Here is a 22,353-nt window from a genome sequence, read left to right as displayed (position 1 = left end):
TTTAAAAGAGAAAGACACTGTAACGTTTCCTAAGAATCATTTGCCACACAACAATACATTTAAACAACAAGCTAGTTTGTAGAACAGATGTTCACTGTGCTCCTGGAGAAACTGTTCCCTGAAGCAGGTGCTGTTATTACATCTAGCAAACTCATCACTTCTGGTTGGGCATGCTTCAAAAACATTTAAAGCAATAGTAACTTAACCTCATAAAAATAAAATAAAAATAAATTAACTTCCCTTTCCCTTTAAAACCTCACTTATCAGGCTTATGCTACTCTGAATAATGCCTGAACTTCGTATTTTGCACTTCTTGCGTTGTTTTTGCCTCTTCATGATGACTCCTAATTTGTAAATCGCTTTGGATAAAAGCGTCTGCTAAATGACTAAATGTAAATGTAACTACACATACAATAATATATATGTATACTAATGGACAAACTTGTCACGCATTTAAGCTCATCAAATCATAGAACTGAAACGGGACTGGATGACTTATTGGATGAAATTCAATGTATATTGTCACCATTAGCATAAGTTACAGACTACCAGACATTAAATGCTACAATGGCATACATAATTCACATCTGTACAACTTTTACTACAAAGGAAAATGTAGGCCTTGTCTCAAAACCTACTGACCTGGCTTTTTGGTCATGAAAAACTGCTATCATTGCATTTTTTGAGTACAATGGAGAACCACATAAATGGCATGGTATATAAAAGGTTGTCTTTTGTGCCATGGTATATATCTAAATACCATAGCATTACCATTTGACACCATCATTATCCTGATAGGGCTACAGCCTTTTTGAAAGGATGGGAAGGAAAAGCCACTCACCATGCCAATAGCACTCCTCACATGAACCGTGCAAGAGGCTAAGCTCATTTTAACCAAGCGGTCAAAGCTGGTTAGCATGGTCCAGTTAGCACCTGCTGGGAGACGCACTAACTACACTATTCTGAGGGAAACAGAAATTCAAAGCTAACTGTGCTTTCTGTCCAAATGAAAACTGTAATATATTTTGATAGGAGATAGCTGACTCGGGAAGAAGAACGACACACACTCGCTTTGCATGTTCACTTACTTTTACCGAGTACTTCAGCAACTACGGACCACTCACGTACAAAACATTGGGCGTGGCTTAACGTACCCATCACGCAGTCCAGCTCCATGGTTGCTTCTGTTTTAACAAATTGTGTAAAGTAAACCCTCTTTATCGATGCGGTGCCCCAAATACTCAACGCTGCCTTGCATGAACTGACACTTGGAAAGTTTTACTCTGAGTCCATACCTCTCCAATCTGGAAAGCACTTCGTCCAGTCTCCTGATGTGCTCATCTTTTGAGCTAGCAGTGACAAGAATGTCATCAAGGAAACAGGTGACGTGATCTAGCCCTTGCAAGATTTGATCCATGACAGCCTGGAAAATAGAAGGAGCACTGGCCACTCCATAACTGAGACGATGGTACTTGTACAGGCCACAGTGAGTATTGATGTTGAGGTATTTCTCTGAGTGCTGGTCTAATTTTAATTGCTAATATGCATGCGCCAAGTCCAGTTTGCTAAACAATGTTCCGCCAGCCAACTTAGCTAACAAATCTTCTGTGTTGGGCAGCGGATATGTTTCTTCCTCTAAATTCTGGTTTCTAGTGACTTTATAGTCACCACAGATGCGGATGGACTTATTGCTCTTTGGCATGACTACAATTGGCACTGCCCATTCACTTCAATCTTATATATTATGCCTGTTTTTTCCCAGTCTTTCCAGTTCCTTTTCCACCACTTCTCGTAAAGCATAAGGAACAGGTCTCACTTTCTGAAAGATCGGAGTTGCATTAGGATGGACTCGGATAGTAGCTTTACAATCTTTAATTGCACTTGGTTTGTCAGAAAATACCTCTGAGTGTCGTCTCAAAACTGCTTTTACTGCTGGGTCAGAGGCCACTTCAGCTTTCTCCACAATGAAAATGTTTGGCCAATCTAACTGAATTTTCTCCAGCCAGTTTCGGCCCAGCATGGTTGGTCTTTCCCCTTTGACGATGACCAATGGCAGTGTCACTTTGTGCTTTCCAAACTGCACTGGCACATCTATGCACTTCGCTCACCTGACTGTGTAGTTAGCTGCATGCTTGTTTTGCTTAACGGTATGTGAGACAGGAACTCCTTGTATGACATTTGTGACATCAGCGACACCACTGCCCCAGTGTCCAACTGCATATCCACGCACTTTCCATCCAATTTCACATTCACCACAATTCCTTTCTTTCCATTTGAGGTTGTATATACTGTATACACACCAAATAACTCTTTTTCATCCTCTTTTCTTTGCCTTAGCCCGCTAGCATTGCACGCGTGGTCGTGCCTATCGATCGTCTTATTTACACCCGTATCACTGAAAGCTATAATTCGCCATTATAGCACATCTGCTATAATGGCGAATATAACGGATGTGTGTCTAACGTTACCTTTGAGTGCAGGTGAGGACACCTTCGAGCTACATTCTGTGCAGTTAGAGCTTGAGTCCGTGGAGAAGCAGATCCGCGACCTACTAGAGAGGCAGGCCGAGCTGCGAGATCGGCGATCCGCGCTTGAAACATCACGCGCCGATGCTCACAAGTCAGTGGTTAGTAACATTTTGACTCCGACCTCGTCTACTCCGTGTGTTTCTCTGCACAGGACCCGAGCAGCCAGGACGCGATCATCCCTGGTTTCGTTCACTCCAGCACCGACACAACACCATGGACCCTGGGTGATTCCACAGCGGAAGACGCGAGCCAGGACCAGAGCAAGGACCTCTCCGCCCCTCCCGGCCTTCGAGATCTCCACCCGGAACCGCTTCTCCCCTCTACGCGAGACGGAACGCGACGCTGTGATCATCGGCAGTTCCATCGTCCGGCATGTCCACGCTACCTCAGGTAAAGGTAAGGTGCGCACTCACTGCTTTCCTGGTGCTCCTGTTCTCGATGTAGCTGCGAGATCCTGAACAGTGACAAGCGCGTCGGAGCTGTCGTGCTGCACGCGGGAACGAACGACATCAGGCTGCGGCAGACGGAGGTTCTGAAGGACTACAGGAGCCTGATCGAGACGGTACGCAGCACATCGCCTGAAACAACGATCATCGTGTCTGGACCGCTTCCCACGTACCGACTAGGACATGAAAGGTTCAGTAGATTATTTGCTCTAAATGAATGGTTAATGTCATGGTGTAATGAACAGAGACTGCTCTTTGTAAATAATTGGAATCTGTTCTGGGAGCGACCTAGGCTCTTCCGTGCTGATGGTCTTCACCCCAGCAGAATCGGAGCGGCTCTTCTGTCGGACAACATCTCCAAGACGTTACACACCATATGACTAGTAAGTCAAAGTCCAAATCACACTCTTTGCTGTCCAAACTTAATTGATATAAGTACCAATGTAGAACATTATATTGAAACTGTGTCTATTCCTCGTTTAGTGAGGTCAAACATTAAATCTACTGTAGGATCCAGGAAAAATCTAATTGTGATTAAGCCAGAAAATCTCAATATTAGTGAACAAAAACAATTTATAAAGCTAGGTCTTCTTAACATTAGATCGCTCACACCTAAGGCGGTTATTGTAAATGAAATGGTCACAGATAATAGTTTCGATGTACTTTGCCTTACTGAAACCTGGCTTAAACCAAATGATTATTTCGGTCTTAATGAGTCTACTCCTCCAGGATACTGTTATAAGCATGAGCCCCGTCTGATTGGTCGTGGCGGCGGTGTTGCAACAATCTATAGAGATATTCTCAATGTTACTCAGAAAACAGGTCACAGGTTTAATTCGTTTGAAGTACTTGTGCTAAATGTTACTCTCTTAGATGTAAGAAAGAAATCCCTATTATCTCTAGCCTTGGCTACTGTATATAGACCTCCAGGGCCCTACGCTGATTTCCTAAAAGAGTTTGCAGACTTTCTCTCAGATCTATTGGTCAATGTCGATAAAGCATTAATTGTTGGAGATTTTAACATACACATAGATAACACAAATGATGCGTTAGGGGCTGCGTTTACAGATTTATTAAACTCCTTTGGGGTCAAGCAAAACGTCACTGGTCCCACTCATCGTCTTAATCATACGCTAGATTTAATTATATCACATGGAACCAATCCAACCGATATAGATATTATACCGCAAAGTGATGAAGTCACTGACCATTACATGGTCACTTGCATACTACGTACTGCTGAAATTTGTCACGTTGCGCCACGTTATCGACCAGGCAGAACAATCCTTCCAACAACTATAGATAGATTCTCAAATAGCTTACCTGATCTATCTCAGCTGCTCAGTGAACCCAAACAAACAGATGAACTAGAGGAAATGACTAGCACTATGAGCACCATTTTCTCTAGTACATTAGACATTGTTGCACCAATTAGATTAAAAAAGGTTAGAGAGAAAACTAAAGCACCATGGTATAACAGTGCTACGCATGTTATCAAGAGAGAAACTCGTAATTTAGAGCGTAAATGGAAACAAACTAATTTAGAGGTCTTTAGAATCGCGTGGAAAGACAGTATGTCACGTTATAAAAAGGCCCTAAAAGCAGCCAGGGCTGAGCATCTCCGCAAACTAATAGAAAATAACCAAAATAATCCAAGGTTTTTATTTAACACCATGGCTAGACTAACAAATAAACAGACATCACCTGAGCAAAATATTCCGTTACAGTTTAGTAGTAATGATTTTATGAATTTCTTCACTGAGAAAATAGAAAGCATCAGAAACACAATTGTAAATGTACAATCTTCAATCGCGCCTTATAATTCAGCCTCAATTATCGACCCTCAAGAAAAACTACAGCGCTCTACAACTATAGGACAGGAAGAGCTAAATAAACTTATCATTGCATCTAAACCAACAACATGTTTATTAGATCCAATACCAACTAAACTACTGAAAGAAGTGTTACTTGTTAGTGGAAGAGCCTCTTCTCAATATTATTAACTCGTCTTTATCTTTAGGTCATGTTCCAAGAATATTCAAGTTGGCAGTTATAAAACCTCTTATTAAGAAACCACAATTAGATCATAATAATCTAGCAAATTACAGACCCATTTCAAATCTACCATTTATGTCTAAAATACTAGAAAAAGTTGTGTCCGCTCAATTGTGCTCTTTCTTGCAAGAAAATGATATCTATGAAAAATTTCAGTCAGGATTCAGACAGCATCATAGCACTGAAACTGCGCTCGTTAAAATTACAAATGATTTACTTCTAGCTTCTGACCAAGGCTGTATCTCAATACTAGTTTTACTCGATCTTAGTGCTGCGTTTGACACTATAGATCAGGGGTTCCCAAACTTTTCCATGCCAAGGCCCCCCAAATACCACTAGGTTCTGGCCAAGGCCCCCCGTATTGAACCCATCGACAATACTACGGCACGGCACATGTAGAAATAAATAAATAAAACATCTAGGTGAACATCAGATTATGTGATGGTGTTTGATACCAGCCAATCAGAAAGATGAGATGCACCGATTACAATTTTCAAGGCAGATTCCGATTTTTCATTGAGTTTGACCTGCCAATAGATTTAAGCCGATTCTGATTTCATTTTTTCTAACCACTTTACAGCACAAACAAATATTTATTTTCTATATATATATATATATATATATATATATATATATATATATATAATAAAACACCACTTTTACCCAAACTGGTTAATAAAAACAAGTTTAAATGGATACATTCTCTATAAATATTTTTGTCTTCATTTTCTTTTCTGACATAGCCTACTCCTTGTTAAAACACACTATACATGCAAATTATGTGCATTTTTTTTGAGTAAAATCATATTTATTTTGTCCATCAAAAGTGTGCTTTCACTTTAATTGAGCGTGAGCAGCGCTTCAAAAATAGACTCGGCGTCGAAACCCTCCGCTTCACTGCTGCTCATGCGACGCTCCTGCTTGACGCTCACGCGCTGCTCCAGCTCGCGGTGTGAATGCACTCACTGAACATGCACGCCGAAAAAAATTCGCGCTGCTCACGCGCCGCTCGCGATCTGAAACGGCCGTAATTCACAAGGTTTCCTACATGTGCGTTCTGTGTGCATGTGTGATGTTGATGTTGCGCGATGTTATTCATGCGGCGCCCGAGTGCATTTGAATCGGCATATGTCAGACTGAAAATCATGTGAAAATCGGCCAATTCTTGTCACTAGCCGATCAATCAGATATCAGATAGGCTATGCAACAAATTATTATAATGTTTTTTTCATAACAATACTCATATTAGCAAATATTTATTTTTTAATGTTTTTTAACTTTTTTTTTCAACTTGCTGCGGCCCCCCTGGCGCCCCCTGGCGGCCCCCACTTTGAAAACCCCTGCTATAGATCACACAATACTCTTAGATAGACTACAAAACTACACTGGTGTTCATGGACAGGCATTAAGCTGGTTTAGATCGTACTTATCAGACCGCTACCATTTTGTCTGTTTAAATGGGGAAAAATATAACGTCAATATAACAAATATAACGAAGATAACGTCAGTAAACTATGGAGTGCTGCAAGGATCTGTGTTAGGCCCTCTGCTATTCTCAATATACATGCTGCCACTTGGTAATATTATAAGAAAACATGGAATTAATTTCCACTGTTATGCTGATGACACTCAATTATATATTTCATCACGACCAGATGAAAACAATAAATTATCTATATTGACAGAGTGTGTTAAAGATATAAAATACTGGATGACGTGTAATTTTCTGCTATTAAATTCAGATAAAACGGAGGTATTACTTATTGGTCAAAAAAACTGCCCACAAAACCTCTTACAATACAACTTTAATTTAGAAGGATGTCCTGTTACTTTATCCACTACAGTAAAAGACCTGGGTGTTATATTAGACCGCAACTTGTCTTTCGAAAATCATATTTCATATGTTACAAGAACAGCCTTTTTCCACCTTAGAAACATTGCTAAGCTACGTAACATGCTATCTGTTTCTGATGCAGAAAAGTTAGTTCATGCATTCATGACCTCGAGACTAGATTACTGTAATGCTTTATTAGCTGGTTGTCCTGCATCCTCAATAAACAAGCTACAGTTAGTCCAAAATGCAGCTGCTAGAGTTCTTACTAGGTCAAGAAAATATGATCATATAACACCAATTCTATCATCTCTACATTGGTTACCTATAAAGTTCCGTATCAATTACAAAGTATTACTAATGACCTATAAAGCCCTAAATGGTTTAGCTCCTGGGTATTTAACGGAACTTCTATCGCCCTACAATCCATCGCGCTCTTTAAGATCACTAAATTCGAGGCTTCTGGTCATTCCTAGGAGGGAGGGCGTTTTCATATTTAGCTCCTAAACTCTGGAATGGCCTTCCTGATATTGTTCGAGGCTCAGACTCGCTGTCCCAGTTTAAAACTAGATTAAAGACGCATCTCTTTAGCCAAGCATTCACATAATACTTACCTTTTATACTACAGTTGAATCAGATTGAATGCATTAATATTATGAACAGCAGCTACGCTAATTATTTCCCATCTGCTTTTCTGTTGTTATCTCGGGACGCTAGTCCCGAGTTAAATACAGATTGTCAGCTCCAGTTTGTATCCAGCCTCCCATGGAAACTACAGATGCCCCAACACCCGTGCAGAGACGACTCGAAGCCTGTGAAGAGACGACTCGACGCCTGTGAAGAGACGACTCGACGCTGGCGATATGTTTATGCCCTAAATTAATACATGATTAACTAACTGTATTTTTCTATGTACATTTCTGAAATGCACTTTCTGTAAAGCTGCTTTGAAACAATATGTATTGTGAAAAGCGCTATACAAATAAATTTGAATTGAATTGAACTGAACTCAATTGAAATTGATTATGTGGAAGACAAAGAGGAGATGGTGGAATTGAGGGATTGTGTTTTGGGACACAAACAATGATTGATGTAAGGGTTTGAGCTAGAGTATGGCTGTTATTGCTTACCTGTTATTAAACAGTTTATTTAATATAGAGACAGCCACCCTGGAAGAACCTGGAGGCTAAATGTATTGATCAAGGGCTCAATATTGAAAGGTTATGTTCCAGTTCCTGGACACTGGTATAATTAAAAGGAATAATAGTGAATAGTCTCTTATTCGCATGTTTAGCTGAGCCATCAATGGAACAAACTAAACAAGCCTTGAAATTTGATAAAAGAACACATATTACACAGACACAACATTAAATCTTATTAGATGATTAGTTAATTGCATTTGATAGTTTACTTTCAATAAAACATCTGCAATGTGTTTGTTAAGAAGGTGTTTTAATGCATGTTTGACATGAGTTTTAGTTGCATTTCCACTGATTTGACCAGCAGGGGTCAGCAGCATGTGGCGTTTCGAACACTTCGAAACTGAATCATTTCGCGAAGCAATTGGTTCAATTGATTAGAAGCTCTGAAAATCTTTGTGTCTCCCATCACTATTTAACATGAACCATGAAACCAACAGTGAGTTGCATTTAACAATACACAACAAGCAAACATGAGGGCTTAAATATATGGACATGGGGAAATGCATGACAACAACAACCAATGAATATCATTTGTTGTATTCTAATACCTAGAATATCAAAATCGACTGCTGGCGGTAGATCCTTCTCCTATTTAGCACCTAAACTTTGGAACAGTCTTCCTAACATTGTCCGGGAAGCAGACACACTCTGTCAGTTCAAATCTAGACTAAAAACGCATCTCTTTTACCTGGCATTCATATAGAACATTACATTTCTATTATTCAAATCAGTTAAATGATTGTTAGGCTGCATAGATTAGGTCAGCCGGAACTGGGGACACTTCCCATAACACCTGATGTACTCGTTACATCATAAAAAGAATGGCATCTATGCTAATGTTAGTCTTTCTGTTTATTCCGAGGTTTACTGAAGTCAGCCGGATCCGGGACTTATCCAGATCAGATGGTGGACCTGCGCCTGGACACGACCACGACGCATCCCTGAAGTGCCAGCCTCATCAGCCCTGTGAAGGCCTCATGGACACCTCAACAAACCCGTCTCCATACCGGCGTGATGACTCCGACCTCCAACCAGATGAACTGGATAATATTCTGAATGTTCTGATCCAATCTGACTTCTGACCTGTAATGCTGTCTGAATCATAATCATACACTGTTCGCTCGTTGGCCAGAGGAGAACTGGCCCCCGACTGAGCCTGGGTTCTCCCAAGGTGTTTTTCTCCATTCTGTCACTGATGGAGTTTTGGTTCCTTGCCACTGTTTCCTTGGCTTTTGGCTTGCTTAGTTGGGGACATTTAATATTCAACAATATTATTGATCTGCCTTACTTAAGGTGGACGATGACACAATTTTCTTCTAGAAGAAAATTGTTCATGTGTCATGTCAAAATAAAGGTGACTTGACTTGACTTGACTTGACAATGACAAAGTGGAACTGATGAAAAGTAACCAATGAAAAGACAGAAATGATAAGATAACAAGCCACTGAACCAACGAGAACATGACTATGAACAAGCAGGAAACATAGGTCACATGACAGGAAACACATGACTAAATCACATGAAGAAAATGGAATCACATGAAACAAGCAACATGAACAAACAAAAACAAACACAACAGATATGTACATGGGTTTAGCAGTATAAACTACATCCCAAAAATATATATGGTCTTCAGCTCTCCAGCACTGCATATCTAAGGGTGTGTTCACACTTGTAGTTCGGTTCGCTTGGTTCATTTGGTCCGGGTCTGCTTAGCGTTCACATTTGCATTTTTAGTATCGAACCTAAAGTTACTGAACCTTAAGGCATAGGGATACTGTATGTTCACAACCTGATTGGTCGGCTTATATTACATATATTTCACAACAGAACTTACCGAACATCCAAAACAATGCTGTGTTCTGGGCTAAAAGCGCTCGTTGTATGTGTGTAGCTACATATGATGGTGTTTTGACCAGCTGAGAACTCGTGAAGAGCTTATAAAATGTGTAAAGGAGTCAAAACAGCGTCAGGAATCCCTCCGTCACACAAACAAATGAAGATCTGCTGTGAGGAGACCCGGTTCTGATCCTGCACTGAACTGTGAAGGGCAACATCACGACTATGACGAGAAAAAATTGAGCAGTCTATGCTTCTTAGGGTCGCATCTTATGACATCATGTCCTGTTTTTGGTATGTCTTTGGTCAGTGTTGCATTCATATTTCATTCGAACCGCACCAGAGTTCGTTTGGAAGCGGACAGAGATCCATCTTTTCAGACGGCAACGTTCACACTTATTCAAATGAACCGCACTAACAGAGCAATCGCTCCAGGGTTTGTTTTAATCTAAACAAACATGACAAGTGAACACAGCCTAAGATGATGCAGGTGAGAATTACCAGATTTATGCCGCTTGCATTGTTGTAAATAACAGTCATGTCCCATTTGCTTTTATTTCTATCAGCATCTGGACTACCTGATTAGTGTAAGGGTGGTTTGTAGAAGAGAACAGGCACAGAAAATCTTATGGTACAGTGAATCGGCAGTGCTTTCCTACTGAAGCTGAAGTCATGCTAGAATGGACATTCTTGACATGCATAGAAAAAGAGAATAGAGTGGTGTGGTCTAGTAGTTGTTAACAGTGGTGTGATCTTCAATTGAGAATGAAATCACATGAATTCTGACAATGAATGCCCATTCACTTCACTGTGGCAACTCCTGTCTGTCTATGCAGGTCTCTCTGTAATTTAGAGAAATCCCATAATCTTTTATTTAACCCAAAACAATTGCTTGTGCAAGATAGATTAATTTATTTCCTCATCACTTTCTGCTACAATATTAGACCTGCGTACTGATAAAACGTGTAAGTTGCTTTAGACAAAGGCATCTGCCGAATGCGTAAATACTTCAGTCACTGAAGATTATTTAAGACTGCCTCGGGTACATTTTTGAATCCATTCAATTCCCAGTCAAAGACTCAACTTTCTAAGACAAGCAACAGAAGTGCTCAACAAAGAGAACTACTTTTTTTGTTACATATAATAATAATTGTCCAAAAAATTGGCTAAGAACAGGAAGAATGACATGTCTGCACAATTATGTATTCACCATTTATCTTTCCTAAACACTGAAAAGTCACTGCTTTACCCTTTATGTAGAGTGTAAGTTCATTGCTATCATCCTAACCACTTGTCCAAGAGCGTGTGTAACATGGAAACTCTCAATTTTGGTTCATTGTCTTTCAATGCATCCATGGTTTGTGCTGTGAATACATCACTTTTACTTGTGAATTTCACCCCATCCTCTTTAATGGCAAATGTTATCAACCATAGACTTATTCCATAGACCTATCACTGTTGTAGACGACTAACTATTTTGCTGAGTACTCTGCATATCTGTTTGTTTCCTTTGCTCTCTGTGGATCACTTACAGCATCTGTAACTGAAGCAGCAGTTTCCCATTTAAAAGCATTTTTCAGCAGATCTAGCAGCTTTTTAATGAGCTTGCTCTGTTGAACAATGTTTCCAAGCATAATTTCAGATTATGTTAGAAACAGGATGAGTTTGTGACCTCTCTGACCTTTATGTTGGCTGTGTAGCCCACTTATTTCTAGAACAATACAGATGACATTTTCTTTAACATTTATCACAATAAATAACAAAACCTAAACTGACCTTGGGGAAAAGGTTTGTGAAGACACTAGTCACCACTCAGAACTACCACTGCTTGGGCCGCATTCAGGATGATATAAAAATAGTTAGCATTTCCTTGTCTGTTCTGAAGTTCTGAGAGGTAGAACACTGTTGAACACAATGAAGAAATAAAGAATGTCATCTATATTTTGCCACCAGATTTGTCCAGGTGGAAATTGCCTCTGTGAAGCACAGTCTAGTTCAGAATTATCCAAACTAATCTGTGCATGGTAGACATATTGCAATTGGTTTAGATTGCAAGGGGACTTTGTGTCTGTGTGTGTGGAGCTCCTTCCACTCTCTTGGTGGCAAAAAGACCAATCCAATGTGCTCATGTTAGATCAGTGTTGATTGAACATGTTTCTGGACCTCTCAAATGTCTTCATGTAGCATGAAGAGAGAGAAACTTGTCCTTGAAGTATGTAGGTCAAGGATGCCTAATGAGGTCCTCCATCTTTAGCTCCACACTATTCAAAGTCTGGGAAACCTTCTTAAGTTACTGGGAGATATAGTGAGGTATTGAAGGGCCGACTGGATGTCACTGGCAAGCTGGTTTCTCAAGTTTCCCAATCTCTCTCAGATATTGACGGTTTTGGAAAGGCAGTAAACGTAGAGTATTTACCCTCAGGTGTAGCCTCATTAGTTGAAGACAGTGGATGAGGAGAAAGTGAGGGCAGGAACCCTCCAGTCAAGTCTTGGAACTGTAGACAAGACCAAAGACTAAAGGACTGATCAAAAAGCAAATGCAGTTCAGTTCAAAACTGGCCTAGGTCCACTTTGCATCTCCATTCGGTTGTTCAGTCGGACCTCCAGGGAGCTGCTTCCCCATAGCTGCTTCATCACTCCAGTTGTTATCTCCAGACCTTACACTCTTAAAAATAACATTTCATTTTTGGCATCTATGCTTCCATAAAGAACCTTTAACATTCATGGAAACATTCCATTCCACTAAAGGTTCTTTATGGAGGAAAAAGGTTATCTAGATTATTAAAATGTTCTTCACACTAAGAAAAAAAGGGGTTCTTTTAAGAACTGTACACTAAAAGGTTGTTTGGGGAGCAAATGGCTCTTCTATGGCAGTGCTTCTCAAACATGTCCCGTGGACCAGGAGTCCTATGTAGACTGCATGTTCTGTGTGTAGGGAAAACCCTGTACAGATAATAATGGTCCAAGAAATGTAGCATCTGAGCCTCATATTGTAGAGCTATAGCGTTTTAGAGTTGTGTCAGCTCTCATCAATTATGTCTTTGCTGTATAAGTAGGGAGCATAAAACCAGTCTCTCTTTATCATTTCTTGGTCAAGACACATTACAGATTTCAGATATAAATAACTTCCTAATATAACTGTTCCCTCCCAATATGCTGAGTGCTTTAAACCCAATGCTGACTTTATAAAGTCCAACTGCACATACTTCATAATAAACACAGGTAAATGCTGCATCGTTTCTCTACCTAAACCTATCTTTTCATTAACCACCGCACAAGATTAGGTCTTAAATGATTAATCCGATTTGTTGACTTGTGAAGTCTGTCACCAATTAATTCTGTCATTAAATAGACATTTAGCAGTCATTAATATGTGTTACAGCATTCGAAGCTATATCTATTTAAGCCATTGATCTTATTGTCTCTGGCGCAAAACAAATATATAAAATCATTACAGTGCTAAGTGAGCTGTGTAGACAATTGACCAAACTTTAGTTCAGGCTTGTTAGCTCTGAGTAACTCTTCTGCAAAATAAGGGCATTTCTACAGCAATGATGCACACATATTTTGCCTTTTTTTTTTAAGGTTGTTGGTAATTTTATGTATAATCACATATTAGATAATCTTGAAACAATTCAAACGCTAAATGTCTTACCTGTTTTTGTGTGGCTACAACAAGATGCTAAAAAGGATTTTGCTTTTAGACTCCTGTGTACAACATGGACATTTTTATTTTTATAGAGCCACAAAAGAGAAATCTCTTCTTATTTATCTTGTTTTTTAAACTAAATCCTTTCCGATATAATCAACAGAAGCATCTGTTTCAGCATTCAGTTAACAGGTGCTAGCCACATTATTATCCTTGCCTGTCTGAAATTAAATTATTTTATTGACAAATATTATGTGTGACCTTTTTTATTTGTTACACATTCTGACTGTTATATCCATTCCAGGTTGTGATGTTTCTGATCTACTAATTTAAATACATTTTCAATTCTATTTTATACACAGTCATATAACATTATAATAATAGATATTAAGCCTATCATACCAAAGAATTTCCATTGTAAATAAATAAATGACTGTTGCCTTAACTGAACTTTTATTCGATTGCTACAGTGCTACACTCGATATCCTACAGTGAACATTCAGTGATGACATGCAGCCTTGATGCGTTCAGTGCCGCTGACTATGTAAAGGTTTTGCTGAGCAAACTAATGTTGTAAAAGCCAAGACTACTGTGTCCATTTAATTAATGTAACTGATTATTAATAAAGCATACTTGGCATACTTAAAGTGCCATTCATAAGACATTTAAGAGGCTTTGTGTGGTACTATAACTCTAAGAGCACAGCTAAAGTCCTAGTCTTTTATCTACATGACATGAGATCATTGCCAGACACAATTGCCTCATTTTAGATTCATCCTGTGAATTAAAAAGCGATTTCCTCTTGGTATAAAGCCTGGGTGAGGCCATGTAAGGGCTACTAGTCAACTAGAATGAAGTCTGGCACTGAAGACTGTTGCATACATTTTCTATACAGTATGTGCAACAGAAACACGATGAAAACTTTGTTTCTCAAACAAATATTGCATGGTTAGCGGGAAATCTTCATTGCCTATTCATTGTAACCGTATGGAAAACAATTATCAATTTCTTCCATGGGACTTAAAAAAGGAAATTCTGAAGAATGTGCTGATAGTCTTCAGAATTTCCTTTTTTTGAGTCCCATGGAAGAAATTGATAAACTTAATGGTGACACTCAATAATCATGCCCTAAAGGAGCAACAAACACAACATCCGTGCAAAGAGCTCAGTAAACAGCAGCACAGTAGTTTGCATGAGTCATCCGTGCTGCAGTGCATGCTGGGAACCAGTCCTGCCACTGAAGAAGAGGAACTGACAGCTGCCTAAGGGATGCTCTCGACTCTCAAGAGAGGTGAATGTAGCTGGTGTAAAAATGGAAACAGTCCCACATTCTCCACCCAAGAAGTCATGTGAATCTGTGACAACTTAAGTTACTTAGAATATAATGAATATGCCTATTAATGTAGAAAACAGCATTAACATATTTGTCAAGTATATATAACAGGCAGACTGTCCCAGCATTTAGTGTGTTCTTTGGTTGAGTTATTTAGCAGGTGTTTTTTTTTCCCAAGTGTCAACCCAGATCTGGGCCACATCTGGTACATGTGGATTCGACCTGTACCAGATCTGGGCCGACACTATGTTGCTGTCTGGGTTGGCATGTTTGGTTTGATTAAAAACAAACCCTGGTGCGATTGATTGCCGAACGCTGCCATCTGAACCCTGGTGCGCACCAATCAAGCGGGTTGCTGAAAAGATGGCACTCGGTCCACTTCCAAACGAACTCTGGCGCGGTTCGAATGAAATATGGACACGGACAAAAGACATCTAAGGGTGTTTTTACACTGAGCACATTTGCTGCGGTCCAATTCCGAACGCAGCGTTGGTACAACTGCGCACCCGAGTCCCGGTTGCTTTCACATTCACAGCACAGTTCGAGTGCAACCGAACTCCTCTTCAGGTAGTCTCGGGTTCAGTACCCCGGCGCACTCCCAGGTCCACATGACCGCTTTCACATGACCAGTTTTCCATGCGCACCGTGCCCCGTTCCGAACTAAACTGATGGAGGGATTCCTGACGCTGTTTTGACTCTTTTACACATTATATAAGCTGTTCACGAGTTCTCAGCTGGTCAAAATACCATCATATGTAGCTACACACATACAACGAGCGCTTTTAGCCCAAAACACAGCATTGTTTTGGATGTTCAGGAAGTTCCGTCATGAAAAATATGTAATATAAGCCGACCAATCAGGTTGTGAACATCCCTATGCCTTTAGATTTGGTCTCTTTAGGTTTGATACTAAAAATGCCAATGTGAACGCTAAGTGGACCAGACTACACTCTTTTTTTTTTTTTTTTTGGTCCAGACCAAATGAACCAAGCGAACCGAACTACAAGTGTGAACTCACCCTAAATCTAATATTCATAAGTGACCAAGCAGAAAATGGAAAGGGTTTATTTTTTCAGTCTAAGTGTGTGGTGCTCACAAACTACATACATGTATACATGTACGAACATTCAGACTTCCAAAATTGTCTGAAGTTTATTTTTTAACAAGATCCCAAATCATTACATGAACATATTATTATGTAAAGCAGCTTCACAAAGAGGCTAATATTGAAGGAATGATTGAAGCAAACTCGCAGCAGGGTTTGGGTGTATGACTACAAATTAACGATCTAACTGAACTATGATCTAAAGTCAGACTGAATCTGACAGACAACTACTTTATTAACTGCTGTAGAAACACACACATATTACAAGGAATGACACTGATGGTGAACGCCTGTAGACGACGCTATGTAGTGTTTGAGGGGGAAAAGGAAGGAAAGTACAGCCTGTACTGCTTGTTCAGTGGCTACAATGATTGTCTACGAACAGCAGACAGGAGCATTATGAAGGTAAGCTTCCTTCTGTTGTAGATAGTGAGGTGTAATGGTTAAATCTCGCTACCGATGAGCCATTTCGCCCTTGAGCGAGACACATAACCCTGGGTTACTCCAGAGGGACCGAAGCTGAGAGTTCATGGCATTCATGAAAGTCATGGAAAAACATCCACCCACCCTGATGGAGCGGTGATAAATGAAGATTTGATAATTACATATATTTCTCCCATCTCTTCTTCTTCTTCTTCAATTAGGCTTTTGAAATAAAAGCTATAAAATGCTCGGATGGTCTCGGACTGACATATTGAAAGCTTTACACTCTTCATTAGCTTGTAGCTTCTATACAAACATTCATTAGTCTAAAAGATAAAATCAATTCAGTCACTGTTGGTTGTGTAATCGAGATTCATCTACTCAAATTATGGCTCAGTTTTCATCAGCTCCATATTTAGTCAAATAATCATCTTCCAACAGAACACAAACACAGTTAAACTCTAAATGGGAAAAGCTTATTTCCTCTCTGTTGTGTTTTGAGGAATATCTCATTTAAATACAAAAATAATGATATTATGCACTAACCTGATGCATCTCATTCTGCCACACAGAACTTTTGCAATGTGTGAGAAAATTCAACAAACCTGTGTTTCCGGCAATTTCTTATTTTTGTTTATTTTAATGTTTATTACCAGAACACTGTCATTTTGGCTGGTAAGAACGCTAGAAAGTTGTTAATTTTTACAACATTCATGAAAATATGAATGGAAACACTAGCTAAAAGACATTTCCTAAACTCTTAAGAGGACACATCTGGTTTCAGCACCACGGACAGCACCCAACACAACAGCTAACACCCAGAACTATAAGAAACAATTCAAGAGACACAGCAAAACAAATGGATATTTACCCAGGCAAAGTCATAACACTGCAAGAAATCTCCAAGTATGTAGTAAATATGACTGAGCAATGTTAATTAATTTGAAGAAAAAAAAGATTAAGGGACTACCTGAACAATATCATAGAATTACATGAAAAAAAAAAAATCCATATTTAAATGAACAGATGATATTTTGATTAAAAAGCCATAGTAGCCAGTGACTGACCAAACAACTCGAGGCCTGGTCGCTTTATCAAAATGATATGTGCATGATATTAGAATACAGAGGCTGATAGACCTTATGTGGTCATCTGAAAGAATGAAGCAGCATGATTGGCTACCAATTTATTTATTTTTATGTTTTGGCTACCAAAATGATCTGTATGATGACGCAAGGGCGCGTCAAAGTACATCAAAGTCTCCGGTAGATTTGCAGGAGGTTCTTCTGATCGATACACACAAGAAGCTTTTGCCAATATATAGTCAAGTGTGCTTTTCGTGTTTTTTAAGACGGTTAAGGGACATGCCGATATAAAACATGAACTATCACAGCCTATAATCAAAATAAATGCAAAATAAAAACACAAATTCATTCATATCTCTTACTGTGAGGTAAATATCGCTGATTCTGTCATGTTCGGGCTTTTCTTCATCGATGACTGTCAAGTGTTCAGTGTTGTTGTTGTTGCTAGCTGTTACGTAACGACCAGTTGAGATGCCTTCCTTGAATTGCGTTATTTTCCGACAGGTTTCACAGCAAACGTGCCCGATGACTTAATGATTTTCATCGAATTTTGAACGAAATAATCCCAGGCAGACTGATATTTCTATATTTCTGGTGATATGTGTTTTGTTTCTCACCCCTCGCCATCTGCCTAACCAGCAGTGCTCTTGAGGAAAAACAATCTATATCATAGGTGATATTTCATGTTTGATGTTCATAACATTAGAAATAAACGATCCTGATTATCATCATGGCCTTGCTCTGATTTTTTCTTTGGCATGATTTGTGCTGTAGGCTATTCAAAGTGACCTTTCTTTTTTTTAATGAAATCCCAGATATTTCATTCACTACAGTGATGTTTAATTTCAAACAAGCCTATTTACTCGATGGATGGATAGCTTGAATTTTAATATTTAACCAGTAAGGTCAGTAAAGCCATAACGACGCGCGGTTAACGCGATCGCTTTTATTTTCTTCGCGTGGACATGTCGGTATTTAACATGATATCGTGCCATGATGTGCACGAAATACACCGCAAACAAGCACGAAAAAAATATTCAGGGTATAAAAAGGAAGAGAGGGTCTGAACAGAAGAAACACTTCAACACAGAGCGACACCCAGTTAAAATATGCACCATACAATACTATTCACCATGCCGTAACATGAAAATAAGATTGTTTCCTACCGAAATGAATGCCGTGCGTGCGGTTTCCTCGCTCGCTCGCTCGCAGTGATGGAAGGTGACCCCGCGCGCGTGTCCCTCCGCATCCACCGGATCACGATGTGCGCAACGACGCGCTCGCGCACTCTCCGCACGCCGGTGGGGGATGGTCCAACCGGGGCTGTCAATCACCGGGAACAGGGGACCACCGCGATCCACGACGCTTTTCCCCCAAGGATGAGAGAAAAATACGAGGCTGCTGCTTATTTCTACAATCCCATCCATATTTTGAAAGAAATGTATGATTTTTGAATTGTTTTGTTTCTAGGCTATATCACGGTGATTCATGTTTTATCTGTTTATGCCTTATTCCTTTTTGCTGTCAAACAAATATTAGGCCTACAATATTATTTTTTAGATTACAGTAGACTATTATACTTCCACCTTCAGATGCATCTTCTAATTGCATCTTCCTCTTCTGGAGTCTTTACGTTTCAGTCTAATACTAACCGAGTGAATACAATAGCAGAGGCCTTTGTCAAGTCAAGTCACCTTAAGCGCTTTTTACAATACAGATCGTTTCAAAGCAGCTTTACAGTAATAACAGGAAAATAATGCAACACTTTGTGTGTTTGGCCATGCCTGCCCCTCAGGTTGGCCAAACTTTGAACAGTTATATAATCTTTGCTCAGAGGATATAAATATTATGTAAAACACATTAGTACAAAGCACCCTTTCATCACATGGCATCTTTCTTCTAAGCATTAAATTAATCTTCACCACCTGATTCACAAATGTGGGAGTATCGCCAGGTGACGCATTAAGTATTTCTCTATAACTGAAGCTGTTACAATTCACAGCGTTCATTGTTCTCCACACACACACTGACCAGGGTGTATTTAAACCCTGGTAGCACACGTACATCAACGAGACGTCTATATGATGTCTGCATTTACATCTGCAATATGTCTCCAACACGTTTCCTGTCAGATGTTAAACAGACACTTAGAAGATGTCTAAATGTTTATGATTTAGAATGTATGTAAACCTGCATTTTCTAAGATGTTTATCAGATGTTTTCCAGATTGTTTGACCTTTAAAACCACCTTGAAAATAATTTACTTATTTATCCTAAACAATTTGCATTAGACCAGGGTATTCAACTGAAATGGCCAACTGCTACCTTTCTGAAAACATCAAGTCTTCATTAGATAAGGGTAATGTAGTTGGAGCAGTGTTCATAGATCTTAAACAGGCCTTTGATACTGTGAACCATGAAGTGCTTTTGAATAAACTAAGTACTTTTCATTTTTCAACTGGCTGGTTCAAATCCTATCTCGAATTAAGAGAGCAGTGTGTAAAAATCAATGCAGAATATTCAAGCCCCCGACAATCTACAATGGGAATTCCACAAGGCTCGATTTTGGGGCCTCTGCTCTTCAGCTTATACATAAACGACTTACCATCATGTTGTAAAAAAGCAGAATGTCAGATGTATGCCGATGACACAATTATTTATGTATCAGCTAAAACCCCTTGTGTAGCAACAGATATATTAACAAGCGAAATGGAGGGAGTATCCCTATGGCTTAAAAACAATCACTTAACTCTGAATTTGAAAAAGACTGTGTCAATGTGTTTTTCAATGAGAAGGAAAGCAAAAGAAAAGCTTATAATTAGAATAAATCAAGAGGAAATAGAGGAAGTCAATGATTTTAAATTCCTAGTCTAATTTTGGACCCCGAACTTAAATTTGATAAACATGTAAAAAAAACTATGCAAAACTGTAAAGACTAATTTGAACTGTTTTAGAATGATTAGACATTACATACCCCTCAAGGCAGCTCAACTGTTTATGCATGCCATGATATTTTCCAATCTTTCTTATTGTGTTACTGTATGGAGCCAGGCTTCACAGTCAACTGTTAAACCCATTATTTCACTATATGAACAAGCACTGAAAATAATGGATCAAAAACAAACGAAATGGCATCATTGTATAATACTGAAAAAGTATAATTTGCTTAGTTATGATAGTTTTATTAAGTTCTCTTTTATCAAATTGATTTTTAAATGTGTGAATAAACTCGCACCAGCTGTACTTTGTCCATACGTGACAAAAACAAATACTAATAGAATCACCACTAGGGGATCAGCAAATGGCAACTGCAGGGTGGCACAGCGCAAAACCACTTTCGGTCAGTCATCTTTTTCTGTAAAAGGGATACATTTTTGGAATGCCCTACCAACAGAAATAAAAACACTAACCAATCTGAAACCGTTTAATGAAAAGGTGAAACACTGGCTTAAACAAAACCAAATCTGTGATCACTGATTATGTCACTGTATGGATAGAGAGATAGACGCACACACACACAGAGATATATGTATATAATGTTATGTTTTTGTTGTTTTTTTTGTTGTTTCTGGTGTTTGTTTTGTAGCCTAACCAGGGACAGGGGTTGCAAATTAGCTTCAGCTAGAAACCCTATATGCAACACATTTGTTCAAGTTATTGTAACCTGTTACAAGGTGTCTCTTTTGCATTGTCCCTGATAAATAAACAAATAAATAAATAAAATCAAGCGCTCTTTAGCAGATATCTTAAAGACGTACCTGTGCTATATTTTAAAGTCGGCATGAAATGGAAGTTGCGATAGTCTTTTCTTCCTTGTTGTGACGTATACGAGTGAAACGACTTCACGAATAAGAATGAATGTGGGGCGGGTTTTGATTTTGTCCGTGGGGAATCGATTGGATGGTTGTGGTTTGCTATTGGCTGATCTCATGTGAGTGACAGGTTATAGCCCCGCCCTCGTCATCAGAGAAGCGTTCACTTTTTAACAGTTTGCTCACAAAACTTTTGCGTTCCCCAGAGAAACTTTGCATTTGCTCGTAAAAAAAAACTTTTTGCATTTCGCTCGCATAACACAAAGCTACTCGGGGGAACGCCAAACATTTACGAGAGAATGCAAAAACACTGATCATTTTTTCATCCTTTCTCATTCTTATCCCCATCACGATGTCCCTTTAGGGGCTCCGTAGATGTCACTGCAAGGAGGAAGCGAAGGTTTTTTGATTAAAGATTACAAGGGCATGCATTTAATAATAATAATAATAATAATAATAAAGTGCACAAATAAATACTGTGGCAATACTGTGATTAGCTGTTGGCCCCAAGCATTAAAGGGATAGTTCACCCAAAACTGAGAATTATCCCATGATTTACTCACCCTCAAGCCAGCCTAGCTGTATATAACATTCTTCTTTCAGACAAACACAATCTGAGTTATATTACCAAATATCCTGGCTCTTCCAAGCTTTATAATGGCAGTGAATGGAGGACGAGATTTTGAAACCCAGAAAGTGCATCCATCCATCATAAAAGTAATCCATACGACTCCAGGGGCTTAATGAAGGCCTTCTGAAGCGAAGCATTTTTGTAAGAAAAATATCCATATTTAATAACTTTATAATCACTCACTGTCTTCGTGAAGACAAAGTCATTTCAGGTGAGAATCGTTTGCCCGTTCCACCAGATTTGGCGCTTGTGTATCTGCTGCTGGTTCTGAAGTGTAATAAAACTAATAACTAATGATCGTTGTGACGGAAGTGAATCAATCAAAACTAACTTTAGCTGGACAATAACTTTATTCTAGAGCTGCTATAAAGCCAAAACAATCTCTGTTACTTTAATTTCCTATTATCAATATAA

At 39.1% G+C, this 22,353-nt stretch overlaps 1 protein-coding gene across 1 annotated transcript in view; it reads right to left on the bottom strand.

Annotated features, from left to right (window-relative positions):
- pacsin1a (protein kinase C and casein kinase substrate in neurons 1a) overlaps positions 1-18,824 on the bottom strand; it is a 53,095-nt gene extending 34,271 nt beyond the window's left edge. The window contains exon 1 of the mRNA XM_084099984.1: positions 18,663-18,824. The gene's annotated coding sequence lies outside the window, so the exon portion shown is untranslated. The remainder of the gene's footprint in view (positions 1-18,662) is intronic.
- Between the last annotated feature and the right edge of the window lie 3,529 nt (positions 18,825-22,353).

The sequence above is a fragment of the Abramis brama genome (assembly GCF_963993115.1).
Source record: "Abramis brama genome assembly, chromosome: 22".
Taxonomy (NCBI): domain Eukaryota; kingdom Metazoa; phylum Chordata; class Actinopteri; order Cypriniformes; family Leuciscidae; genus Abramis; species Abramis brama.
Note: the sequence above shows the minus strand (reverse complement) of the source record. Positions and strands in the feature narration are given on the sequence as shown.